Below are 14140 nucleotides of genomic sequence, written 5' to 3' on the forward strand. Positions count from 1 at the left end.
TTATTTAAATATATTGAATGCAAGCTTTAGTATTGGTTAAGAGATACTTCAGTCTTAGAAACATTATGCACTGACCTTGGGACACAAGAGCTTCTTTCTGGGCACATTGAGTCATTGATTGTTTGTTTGATTGATTGGTTGTTCTTCTATGCATAAGCACATACTGTACACCCGTGATTTTAAACATAATGAACTTATAAATATATACAAACGCTCAACAACCATCGCTTCATAGACAGTACAGCAATTGTATGTCTCTATTATTCAAATCGATTTAAGAAAAGAAAATGCCTTGATGCCAAGAATCAGGTGGCATTAATTTACTCAATAATTGTTCTGCGAGATACCAAAGGATGAAGCAATTATCATCAATGATTCGATTAGTAAAAAATTTAAAAAAGGCTACAAGATCACAATGGGCCACGCTGCAGTGCATTGTGATCACTGATCATCATGTAGATTGGCTATTTTTATTTATTTATATAGTTTTTTAATGGGGACAGTTAAGCAGCACATCTGACAAAAACATATGTGCAAAATAAATTAAAAAAAGTAAAAGTAAAGGTCACTGAGGCAGAGGCACTGTCTGTAAATTCTGAAATCCACAGTCCGCTATATTTGGGTCACACCAAGCAGTCTAATCCAGGGAGGTACGAATATTGAAGTATTCTATAAAGGGTCTCCATGCCTTAGTGAAGCCTTCGGAGGTTCCTCTGAGAGAGAATTTGATTTTTTCTAAGCTTAAGATCACATCGTTGAGCCAGATTGAGTGAGAGGGTGGATTTGGCGACTTTCAAGATAATAATATTCTTCCCCCCCCACCCCAGCAAATTGAACTCTGGTTATTACCAAAGATTTGAACATGCAACATCGCTGTAAAATGACACCCCCAGAGGGAGGCCACTTGAAATGTGTGTGTGTGTGTGTGTGTGTGTGTGTGTGTGTGTGTGTGTGTGTGTGTGTGTGTGTGTGCGCGCGTGTGTGTGTCATGTGTCGTGTGTGTGTGTGTGTGTGTGTGTGTGTGTGTGTGTGTGTGTGTGTGTGTGTGTGTGTGTGTGTGCGTGTGAGAGAGAGAGAGATTGAGTGGATAAAGAGATGACATCTCTTCCGTCTCATTAATTCATAAACTGTCCCCGGTGGCACTTTTTAGAGAGGAATAATTCGGGTGATTTCAGAGGAGCAGCCATGCCTCTTGTTGACACTGGGGTACACAATGCTATGGTTACACTATGCAGTATGCAACATAATGAGAGAGCTTGGGGGGGTACTCTGTCAAACCCATAAAATGTGAGGAAACTCCCCTCTGAAAGATTTGTTTCCACCCCTCAACCTCATAGACAATGCAAGGTCTTTTCATGTAATTCCTGCCTCTACAACAGCGTATTTTCGTAAAGACGCCAAGCACCTAGATGGTTGGTGCACAGTTGATGTATGACAGTGTTGCACAGAAAAACCCTGAGTGTTATGCTTAATTTTTACAGCATTGCACGATGGTGTTGCTTGCCGAAAATAACTGATTCAACAGCAGTTATTTTCAGCAAGTACTGTCGTCGTACTACTGAGTAAAAAACTTGGACAACTATGATTGTGTAAAAATGTACCCCATTCTTACACTATCAGTTAAATTAACACTCAGGAGTTTGCCGTGTGTGCAAACATCACCTCAGACTTCACACACGCTCACTCTTCCTCCTGGCCTCTTCCCCCTCCCCATTCTCCCTGGGTGTGTGTTCCCAGGGGCATTGATGTGAACCCTGTGGTATTTAACAAGCAGCAGAGCCTTCCAGGATGGAGGGGTTGGATAATGAGGCTGCTTGCAAAGTGTGAGAGCCAGGTGGAGGAGGAGGCCCACAGCAGGAGGCTCCTCTGACAGTCCAGCCCTACTGCATGGCACAGTAAGACACTGACCGCAATGCTGGTGTCTTCAGACAGAACTAAACAAGAGCCTGCCAAGGTCCTCGTGTAAAAGGCATGACCTCTCCCCTAAAATCAGCTCAGGTGTTGGTCGACACCAGTTGCATTGACCCAATTCTGTGGGGTAGTTTTCCCCACAATAGAACCCCTTCTTTAATATTCATGTGCTTCTAAACATGTTGTAGCACCGCAATTTGCGTTGGCAATTTTGACAATTCAAACCCTTCTACTGTAAGCCTTTGAAGTGTGTGTGTTTGATCTGAATCCCTGCCGAGTTTTGAAGCCACAGTCTAGATGTGGTTTCTTTCGTATATAAAGAGCTCTCATTTCTGTCCTGGTCCACTTGGGTGGTTCTGATCAGCTCCTGCCAGCTGTCTCCACTCAACACTGAATAGGCACGTCAGATCATGCTGTGTGCCTGATGACTGCACCTGAAGTGTCAATAGGTGATGTCATCCAAACACTATCTTTGAAAAAATAACCTTTATGAATGCAGAATATGATGCTGATATCTTTCTGTTGAATGTATACAATGTAGAAGGTCAAGAGTCTGCAGCACAGTTTATATACTAAATGTAGATAATCAATTAATTTTAAACAAAGGTACAAACACAAAATAACACGTATGTTAAAATAAAATGAGGCTGGGAAGCTGCAGATTCTCCGGTCCAATGCCATATGAAATCCCATGATGCCACTTCTTATCCGGTTTGATTTATTAATGAGCCTTATAGCCTTAACCTGCCACCACCTTGGGTGATCAAACTCAATCATCCATAAAATATGCATGACTGTCGCATGATAACAGGATGTCAGGTTCAGGTATAGGAAGAAGGACGCACTGGAGAAAGTGAAGTTGAGAGAGGCTGCATCCTCATGGGTCGTGACCCAGTTGATAAGGGTGTCTGTGCCAGACATCGCTATGGATTGTGATCCGACTCAGCAGCCCCAGAGTGTAGACTAGATTGTGCAGCTGTAGCCTAAAGGCGAGTGCGGCGGTTGCTGTGAATGAAAAACACCATTCTCTACCTCAAAAACAATCAAAGTGGCTTTATGCAAAACCATCAGAACTCCGGTGGAGTGGTGCAGAGGCCCTCAGAGAGAGAGAAAGAGCAAACTCCCCTCCCAGGTGTGTGTTTATGATTGACAGTGGAAGTGAAAGTTTCATAAAGTTGAATGTTGAATAACAAGCATGCATGCTCAAAAGATAATGCTTCCCAGGGTGCAGGCGCAGTCGGTAGTGCCATCTTCTCACAGCTAGAAGGTACCGGTTCGATTCCCGCCTGGGACGCTGCAGGAACTGCGGGGCGTGTTTTCTCCGCGTCATCAGTGCCCATACCCTAGGTGGGGTTGGTGAAAGAGCCTTTATTTATTTTTATTCTTTTTTTAATTTATCCCACGATTTTGTAACCCAGTTTTCTTTTCACCCAGTGCCAATTATCTAATGTAATCCTGGGCGCTACACTTCCTCTGCCAACCTGGGGGGCTGGCAGAGGGAGAGCGCCAAAGATGCAGTTTAGGCATTTGGCACCGGGTGAAAAATGGGTTACAAAATCCTGAAAATCGTGGGATAAAATCTTTTGAGAAAAAAATAAAAGAAAATATGCTTCCCTGAATCCATACTAACATACGGCTATGGATTCATCTTCTTCCCCTCTTGTACTCTCTTTTTAGGCTCATGATGGTTTTCACCATGCACACTTGGCCAAACTACGCAAGAATTGTCTTCATACTGTTTTCCATGGCTCAGGCTTTCTTTCTCTCTCCGCTTTCTCTTCTACTTTCTCTCACCAGAAGCAGTCGAGGATTTCCATATGGAAATCAAAATTAAAAAAGGATGACACTGGTCTGCTGTATTAAACTACACAGGAGAGGAGTGCAGGGACAAGAAGAGATGAGAGGAGACAAGGAGGAGGAAAGTAGACAAGGAGAGGAGAGAAGGGGAGAGGAAATAGGATGTATGCATATAAGTTAAAACAGGACAAGAAAAGTGATCTACAAGACAGATTATATTAAAAAGATATCACACCTGTGTGAAGTGAGGGGCGCTCTTATCATCGTACATCATCATGCATCATCTCATACTGGCCAAGCAGAATGCTTGTCATATTTGGCGGACATTTGACCTAATTTGTCCTTCCATTGTCGATAGCAAATATGAGAGTGTGGGGAGGTGTGAGGGGCACGGTGGCACAGTTGGTAGTGCTGTCGCCTCACAGCTAGAAGGTCCTGGGTTCGATTCCCGCTTGGGGCGCCTTGGGTGCTGGCGGCGTGTTTCCTCCTCCGCGTCATCAGTGCCCATGCCCGAAGGCGGGGTTGGCGAAAGGGCCTTTCTGTGTGGAGTTTGCATGTTCTCCCCGTGTCCCCTAGGGTAGGTACCCTCACAAAAACATGCAGTAATCCTGGTCTCTAAACTGCCTCCCCCTGGCCAGCTGGGGCGCCTGATGGAGGGGAAAGGAACTGGTTGGAATAACGTGTTCCTTCCACGCGCTACGTCCAACCAGGGAAACTCCCCCCTGTCAGGTGGAAAGGAGCAACTTGGACACTCAATCATGAAGGAAGCATGAGTTAAGTCCGTTGCTCTCCCCAGGTTGGCGGAGGGTGTGTAGAGCCCAGGATCACATTAGATGATTGACACAGGGGTGAAAAATGGGTTACAAAATCGTGGGATAAAAAAAATATATTAAAAGAGAGTGTGGAGACAATATTATGCCAATTTTCCATTCATTGTCAATGGCATTTAATGTTTGTGTTGTGGACATTTTGTGGGGACAAAAGCTGTCTATAGGAAGGGCTAGCGCCCCTCAAAAATAAATCACACTTGTGTGAAGTGAGGGGCGCCCACTGTATTTATATTGGCCACATGATGTCTTATGTCAGTATTTAGTGCGCTAAACTAACATTAAAGTCCATAGACTTGGCTGGCAAAGTATTTACGTCATAAGTGCTCTAAACAAATTCCATAGACTTGGCTGCCATGACATACTGTGATCTTCAAAAGCCATGCATTGGAGGGAAGCGCCCCTCAAAAAGAAAAGGATATACTGATATGTACAGTATAAAGGATATTTTACAGCATGCATGGGTTCTCAGATTGCACAGTGTACAGGTCATTTCACAGTGACCACTAAGGGAGCTGTTTTGTAATGTGTAGGCCATCTACATGTCATAACTTAACCTGAGGGGTCTGTAGGAGGGAAATGAATGATCACAAAGTCAAGGTCACTGGTCCCAGACCTTATAGGTGTCGAACTATATATGGATGTGCAAGAAGGTATTCAGAATTGATGTAAAATATATGAGGTCAAATGATGATCATCTATGTTCAAGACCGAAGGAGAACTCTGAGGGTCTCTTTGGCACATTCCAAGGATGCAGCCACTCTAGGTAGGGGGTTGCTTATCTGATCTTGATGTGAGAAGGAGGTTTACGACTTCCACAGCAGGCAGAAACTCAAGTTACTGATTACAGGACATGTCCATGTAGGTAGGAGGAAAGTACTTCTTTAATTCCTTTCATTGATAAATGTGTTCTAAAGTAACCAATATTATACTGGGTTAGTAAAGCCTAGATAATGAATATGTAATGATCCAACAGTGATCTAGAAAGTTAGCAATTAAGTTAACCAACAGGGCAGGCATAACACTCCTGCACTAGTAAGACTGATGATGGCCAAGTGGCTTCTCGTTGGCTAAATACAGGGGCAGAAATACTGTCCCTGTCGATCTGATTGGTTGCAAAGGCAATCCCTTGCTTTAAGTGTACTGTTGGCAAAGTGTTGAATTCAGATTCATCCTATACCATCATGATGACAGAAGCAGCAGAAAGGCCAGCGGTAATTATAATGATATGATATGTGCATTATTTCATAACTATGTATTAATGTGTAATATGATAATTAGATTGTAACCAAGTGCTATTGTGTTTCTTTTCTCCAAATCAATAATCTTGAATGGTAGATTTAAAACCACACATAGTTACAAGTGGCACACACATACCTGGTTAGTGGGTGGAACACCACACAAACGTGGAACCACACACACATTACAAAGTGAGCATAGTGGAACCACAAACAAGTGGAATACCATAATTATGCACACTTACTTAATGGAACCACACAAAGTGGAATACCATGATTATGTTCCAATATAACTACACTTCTCCAAATGAGAGCAGGGTTAGGTAATAGACTTTAAGGGCGTGCTAAAGCACAAATCCAAGGTACTATTATCAGTCTGTGTGGGGAAGTTTGAACGAATGTCAATATATGTGTTTTATGTTTATGTTTAATAATGAACTAATAAAAACCCTATAAAAAGCATGTTCGATTAGTAAAATAAGGAAATTATTGAAGCATTAAACAAACCAATGTGCGTATTAAACCTTGCTAAATCTGTTGTATTCTGGGGGAATTCGGATCCCGGCAAATCTCACCGAAAACCGAACAATAGGTGAGTGCACAGTAACACTTCCCTCTGAGTTGTCATATAGTTCTAATGGCAGGGAGTGTCCCAGAAGACAGACATATAGTTCTAATGACAGGGAGTGTCCCAGAAGACAAACATAATAGTTCTAATGGAAGGGAGTGTCCCAGAAGACAGACATATAGTTCTAATGGCAGGGAGTGTCCCAGAAGACAGACATATAGTTCTAATGGCAGGGAGTGTCCCAGAAGACAGACATATAGTTCTAATGGCAGGGAGTGTCCCAGAAGACAGACATAATAGTTCTAATGGCAGGGAGTGTCCCAGAAGACAGACATATAGTTCTAATGGCAGGGTGTGTCCCAGAAGACAGCAAGGGTGGAAAAGAACCAAGAAAAGGAGATACAGAGAAGAAGGGATGGAGGGAGGATGAGATGCAGGGTGATACCAGTGAGTGAAGTAAAGTGTGAGAGTGTGTGTGCGTGTGTGCGCGTGTGTGCGTGAGAGAGAGAGAGAGAGAGAGAGAAGACTAAAAAGGTGTGCACAGCTAAGCCCAGCGGGATAAGCACATCACAGTGGAGCAGAATGAAGAAAATGCAGCCGGTGGGTACACATACATATTCCATCTCCAACTCACAAAGCTGCCTTTCTCAGGGAATACCGATGTTTCTGCACCCTCCCTCCCTCTGTCTCTATACCACTCTCTCTCCCTCTCTACATCTCTCTGCCTCTATACCTCCCTCTCTCTCCCTCTCTACACCTCTCTGCCTCTATACCACTCTCTCTCTCCCTCTCTACATCTCTGTGCCTCTATACCACTCTCTCTCTCCATCCCTACATCTCTCTGCCTCTATACCACTCTCTCTCTCCCTCTCTACATCTCTCTGCCTCTATACCACTCTCTCTCTCCATCCCTACATCTCTCTTCCTCTATACCACTCTCTCTCTCCCTCTCTACATCTCTCTGCCTCTATACCACTCTCTCTCTCCATCCCTACATCTCTCTTCCTCTATACCACTCTCTCTCCCTCTCTACATATCTCTGCCTCTATACCACTCTCTCTCTCCATCCCTACATCTCTCTTCCTCTATACCACTCTCTCTCTGCCTCTATACCTCTCTCTCTCCCTCTCTACATCTCTCTGCCTCTATACCACTCTCTCTCTCCATCCCTACATCTCTCTGCCTCTATACCACTCTCTCTCTCCATCCCTACATCTCTCTTCCTCTATACCACTCTCTCTCTGCCTCTATACCTCTCTCTCTCCCTCCCTCTGTCTCTCTGCCTCTATACCACTCTCTCTCTCCCTCTATACCACTCTCTCTCTCCCTCTCTGCCTCTATACCACTCTCTCTCTGCCTCTATACCACTCTCTCTCTCCCTCCCTCTGTCTCTCTGCCTCTATACCACTCTCTCTCTCCCTCTCTCTGCCTCTATACCACTCTCTCTCTCTCCCTCTCTACCTCTATACCACTCTCTCTCTCCCTCCCTCTGTCTCTCTGCCTCTATACCACTCTCTCTCTCCCTCTCTACATCTCTGCCTATATACCACTCTCCATCCCTCTTGCTCGCTTTCTTCTTTGCTCTATCTTTCCTATCATTTGCTCTCCAACTCCCGGCCTACAGTACTCCCTAGTCCCTATACTCCCTCCCTCTCTTTAACTTCCCACTTCTCTCTCCCCCTCTCTCTCTCTAACAGAGCGCCGCAATAGCAGTATGAATAATTGAACAAGCCCAAGTCAGGATTGAGAATTTCTTGTTGCGGGGGTCTGCCAGTGCGTCAGCAACTGCTTTTTTCCCCACCCATGACTGAAAAACAAGGGCATGCAAAGACACACACACACACACACACACACACACACACACACACACACACACACACACACACACACACACACACACACACACACACACACACACACACACACACACACACACACACACACACACACACACACACACACACACACACACACACACAAACACACACACACACACACACACACACACACACACACGATCTTGCAATTCTATTCTAACAGGCTGGTCAAATATTACAATCTGTTTAGTGTTAATACACTGTTTTGGACTAATCTATGTACATACATACAGTATAGTGCATATATAGGGCCATATACTGTAGATGCCATTTGGGATTCAACGTATATCTTGATATCTCTGTGGAGAGAGAAAGAGAGAGAGAGGGAAAGTACTTGCAGATGCATTCCACTGGAGTATGCCTGCTTATTATTAGAATATCCCAGTGGAGAAGACTTTGGAAAAAACTAAAACTAAAATAAACCCACACAAAACAACTCGCGGCAGACACAATCATAATGTGGAAGAAATAAAGTTAGAAATGTACTGCAATGTGTCTGTGTGAGACAGAAAGATAGACAGACAGATGGATGAATAAAGGGAGAGATAAAGACGGCAATAGCCAATCTACAGTACAATTCGTAGAATTCATAGAATCAGACTGTGCTTGAAATGTACTGTAATTCTCCAATCTGTTAATAAATACTTATTAATAAATTCTCCATGCACTAAATTGCTTTCTTTGCAGTTTGTACTCTTCGTACGTGACTGTCATCTGTTGACTACGGTCCATGCCAGCTTGGTCTGATTTCACACTTGGAAATTACTCTGGATAAGAGCTGTGCTAAATGGCTCGATCGTGAGTGTGTGTGTGTGTGTGTGTGTGTGTGTGTGTGTGTGTGTGTGTGTGTGTGTGTGTGTGTGTGTGTGTGTGTGTGTGTGTGTGTGTGTGTGTGTGTGTGTGTGTGTGTGTGTGTGTGTGTGTGTGTGTGTGTGTGTGTGTGTGTACAGTATTTATACATGTTCTAGTTCTGGCTTAATTGACCCAAATCTGCCATTCAGTGTGGCTGGGCCCTCTCTGGTGGGAGGAGACATGGGACATATTAAACCAGTGCTTCTTTCACACGCACGCACGCACGCACGCAAGCACACCTATCCCACCCACCTGTACTGTATGTGCCATCTGGGAACAAACATTAGGATGGCCACCGTAATTAGGTCCACTGGGCTCACTACAGTGCTGCCTACACAGGTCATTGTGACATGAGCTTACAGTACTGTAGCAGTGGCACGCACACACCCATACAGGTCATGGTGACACATTTTGATCATATAATGCACATGTGAACTAAATTAAAAGCTGACCATCACTTAATGTACCTACCTACAGTACTTTTAATCATTTATGTGAGAGCTTACATACAGATAGTCATGTTTGTGTGCGCCTGCATGTGTGTGTGCATGCGTGCGTGCGTGTGTGTGTGTGTGTGTGTGTGTGTGTGTGTGTGTGTGTGTGTGTGTGTGTGTGTGCACACGCGTGTACAAGCCCAGAACTAGCACTAGCACTAATCGAATGTAAAATCAGTTAAGGAAGGCACACAGACAAAACCGAAGGTGATGATGGCACACAATCATATAATATGATAGTGTGCTTTGGTAATATTAGCCAATATTATTTGCTGGTGCATGTAACATTAAGATACACATCTGTTCTATTGCAACAGTCAGGTAGAACTGACAGGCAAACTCACTTTCAGCATGATTAGTGGCTAAATGAGCGTTGCTGAAATTGAGTGCCCACATGCTATAAATCTAAATCAACATAGTGAAAGCCTGAAGAAATACATAGCATACCAATGAGTTTTTAACAAATACACTCAAGATGCTGACAAACGCGTTGGCACTCATTAAGTATGACAACTGTTCAATGTGATTCATTTCTATTGTAACGTATTGGCAGGGATATTGTTTTCAATGCTGCAACACACAAAAAAAGGAAAGTAGCATAATATTGATTCAGTTAGCTATTTCTTATATCAGTGGCTGGGGACTGAGACACAAGCGGCCCACTTCCCTCGTATTGTGGTCTATAGTCTCTGTTCTTCCTGTGGCCTGACACCAGAAGTTGAGACATTAGTTCATATTTGTGGTCTAGTCTCTGTTCTTCCTGTGGCCTGACACCAGAAGTTGAGACATTAGTTCATATTTGTGGTCTAGTCTCTGTTCTTCCTGTGGCCTGACACCAGAAGTTGAGACATTAGTTCGGAAATGAATCAATTAAATTTTGAGTTGTAAGCGTTCATCTTGCCATTGCCAACTATGAACTAATGAAAGACTTTCCTGCGTGACTTGGCTTGACAGCTGAATTTACGCTTGTTGTAAAATGCAGAGCGAGAGAGAGAGGGAGAGTGAGCCGTTAGTTGAATAATAGATTTATAGAGGGACCAGGGTACAAAAAGAAGACTAATTACACATTTTACTGGCACCACTGGGAAAACAAATCACAAAATTGGACAAAATGAGTACATTCCAGAGCCATGTCTTTGTTTTGTCTGTTATAAAAGTTTGGCAACTTTCTGTCCAGTTATTTACAATTTTCTCTTTCTAAATTTCCCCCAATTTATTCAGAGCTGTTCCTGCCAGCACTGTTGGCCTGTAGGGTGTAGACAGATATGTTTGGTCATTTGTTTCCAAGGTCCACCCAATCTCGCGTAGCCACATGATCAGAGATTGACACCTACTGTTTTTGTTTTTCTCTCTTTTTTTAACTCATGCTTCAACACCATTATCCCAGCAAAGTTTGACACAAAGCTGTGAGACCTAGAGCTACAACCACACATGTGAGATTGGATACTAGATTTCCTGTCAAACTGACATCAGGTGGCGAGAATGGGCAGCATCACATCTCACTGACCCTGACCTCAACACTGCAGCACCCCAGGGATGTGTGCACAAGGCTGGCTACGCAATAATGGAGATGCATAGGTTTCAATGTTGACTTTGAGTTTGTCAGGTAACAAGAACAGGGTATGGGATACTGGCACAGCACTGGCTGTGGGAGTGATTGCCATGCATGCTTCAACAGGTACAAAAACAGGTCAGCAGTGTTGGAAAAGTTACAAAAAAACATACGATATTACCTATTACTATAGTTACTTTAAAAAGAGAAGTAATTACTTTGCATATTACTCCCTGCCGAGCAGCCTGCAAAGCAAGGTTAATAGTTAACTAAAACTAAGTAAAAAACGAAAACTAGAATTAAAAAAAACATTTCAGTTAACTGAAACAAAAAAAAAAAAAAAGATAATTAAACTGAAACTGAATTGTGTGTTCACAAAACTAACTGAAATTATAGACAAAATACCCTTAGTTTTTATCAATATTTATATGCCTTTCGGATATTTGCGAACGCAATGAGCACTAACTATGAGACCCTGCAGATCATGTCTGTGTGTCTGTGTGTCTGTGTGTCCCGCTGTGACACCACCCGCCCGCCACCAGAGGGCGCAGCTGTAGCACACACACACACACACACACACACACACACAGTAGAAAACTAAACTAATTGTTGTTATTGCAATTTACGAACTGCGTTCGCTTCCCACGTTTGCGCGTCTTACTTGTTATAATATAAACCTTTTAAATTCATTCGATTCATTTCCTCATTTCTCCAGCAAGTTTTACGGCAGTTTTCAACTGCATGTTACTTGGAAAAATGGCAAAAGTTTTTGTTGCCGAGTTTATATTTTTAAATTGTATATATTTGGAGGTTTTTTTTTTTTTTTTTTTTAAGATATTTTTTTTGCGGCTTACGCCTTTTATTGATTTTTGAAGGGACAGACAGTAGGCTGACAGGAAACGGGAGAGAGATGGGGGGATGACATGCAGTAAAGGCCGTGTCGGGTCCGGGAGTCGAACCCGCGGCACACTGCGACTGGATTACCAGTCCGGTGCCCAGACCGTTACGCTACGGCCTGGGCCTATTTGGAGGTTTTATTACACAATACTTACTCTGATATTTTTTTATCCTATACCTGACAAATAATCCAAAGTACGAAAAAAAACTATAACTAAACTAAACTAAAATTAAGCATTTTCACCAAAATAAAAACTAGCAAACCCGCTCTAAAACCAGGCAAGCAACTGTGAATGAATCCACGTTAGGCTGGAAATATGCACAGTGTTGCCAACCGGTGACAGAGCAGGCTCAGCAGAAAATGATCTCCAGTCGGGACTTTCACAAGCTAATATTGACCAGCTTGCAGCTGGTAAAAAAACTATTATAACCTTGCTGCAAAGTAGCCTGGGGTCCACCTATGCGTTCTATGGCATAGGCAGCTCCCGGCAGGATCCGCCGGGAGAATCTAGACGCAGCTGCGCGACATGAGACTAATTAATTAGAGCGACAGAGAGAGAGAGAGTGTGTGTGTATGTTTCAATGTGTGTGCGTCAATTTAACAAAGGTGCAGACGATCAGAAATCAGCAGAGAGTGATCGACGTTTGCGCTACTCATATGCCGAAGTGGACTCGTTCCCAGACTTTTGTTTTTCTCCCTGGAAATAAAAACGTCTGGGTTTCCGAGGCTACCTGCAAAGCAACTCGATCCCAACGCACTCTAAACACTCAAGCACACAGTACCACCAAGGCATGTGAAAATAGTAACAAGTTACTTTTGGAGTGAGTGAGTGAGTCAATAGCATGATTATGCACCTGAAGCCAGACAGAAACTGCAGGACCTCAGAGCTTATACAACCAAGACGAGGGCGGACCAAATCCAACGGGCCAAGGCACACTCCGGATATCTAAAAGGAAGGAAGACGGGGAGAAAAGACATAAGACATTCTTGTCTTCCCCTCTACATATTGCGTCCGACCTCAGGTGTCAATTCTAAGATGTGCGTGCAGGTGTAACATAGAAAGACACAATGGCTGTCTAATGAGAGGACAGGTGTCAGACTGCACACCCAGGACATATGACCTAATGGCCAGTCGATGACTCCACATGGGTCGAGGGCAATGTGATCCTTTGAGCCGTTGTCTCCTAAACACCCTTACCAATTACTCCACAGTGGCCCCCAGGAAAGAAATCTTAAGCCCCTTGCAGAGTCCACAAATCCCATGCCTCTCTCTACCCAGGTATAGCTCACAGATTCATTAAATATCCTTCCTTTGGGCTTAGGTGTGTGTGTGTGTGTGTGTGCGGCTGTGCGTGTGCATGTGTGCATGCATGTGTGTGTGGGTGTGTGAGTGTGTGGGTGTCAGGCCTGTCGGGGGGTTCTCCTTGCCTTCAAGCTCTGATGTCTTCCCTTGGGGGTCTCCTGAGTTCTGCCTCGCTCCTCCAGCTAACTAGGCCTATAACTGACCTTCAAACTCACGAACAAGAGTTCCGTTCCAGAGCAATTTCTGGTACATCAGCCTCAGTGAGACAGATCAAAGAATGTCTTAGACTTAGAAGTTCCAGATCGCTGCACAATTTCTAGACTTAAACTTGATCTATTTGCAAGACAGGAAATTCCATTGACACAAAAATATAAGGTGGTGATGTTTAAGAGTAGGATTGTCCCGATTGGATCGGGTGATTGAAAATCGGGGCCGATCATGTCATTTTCACATGACCGGAATCGGATCGGTAGTCAAAAGATGTGATCGGGACATCCCTAGTATATACATTATATCCATATCTGGATATTGTCTGTGATACTATAAAATATGGGACCCATATTTGAGATTTGTTGGGCCTCAGTTAGCTACCACCTTGACCATAGGGTTCCTGGACAGAAGCGATGCCACTAACCTTGATTGATAAAGTTATGGATATTATTGTTATGTATATGTATGTATGTATGTATATGCATATCATTTATTTAAAAATCAATAAAAATATTATTGAAAAAAAAAAGATATTGTACGATTGTGATATGGCATAAACGTGTTCTATATTGGCCTGGGCCGTGGCTCAGCGGTCCAGGCACCTTGGCCGGTA

At 43.5% G+C, this 14140-nt stretch overlaps 1 protein-coding gene across 2 annotated transcripts in view; it reads right to left on the minus strand.

The window, feature by feature from the left end:
* LOC310859269 (endonuclease V-like) overlaps positions 1–14140 on the minus strand; it is a 78204-nt gene that overhangs the window by 3485 nt on the left and 60579 nt on the right. Inside the window, exon 9 of one of the 2 annotated variants that reach the window (XM_083765687.1) lies at positions 12871–12960. The exons of the other annotated variant lie outside the window; for it this stretch is intronic. The gene's annotated coding sequence lies outside the window, so the exon portion shown is untranslated. Of the gene's footprint in view, positions 1–12870; positions 12961–14140 lie in introns of those variants that run through there. 2 annotated transcript variants of the gene reach the window in all.

The sequence above is a fragment of the Protomyctophum parallelum genome (assembly GCF_964188405.1).
Source record: "Protomyctophum parallelum genome assembly, chromosome: 5".
In the NCBI taxonomy this organism is placed as follows: Eukaryota; Metazoa; Chordata; class Actinopteri; order Myctophiformes; family Myctophidae; genus Protomyctophum; species Protomyctophum parallelum.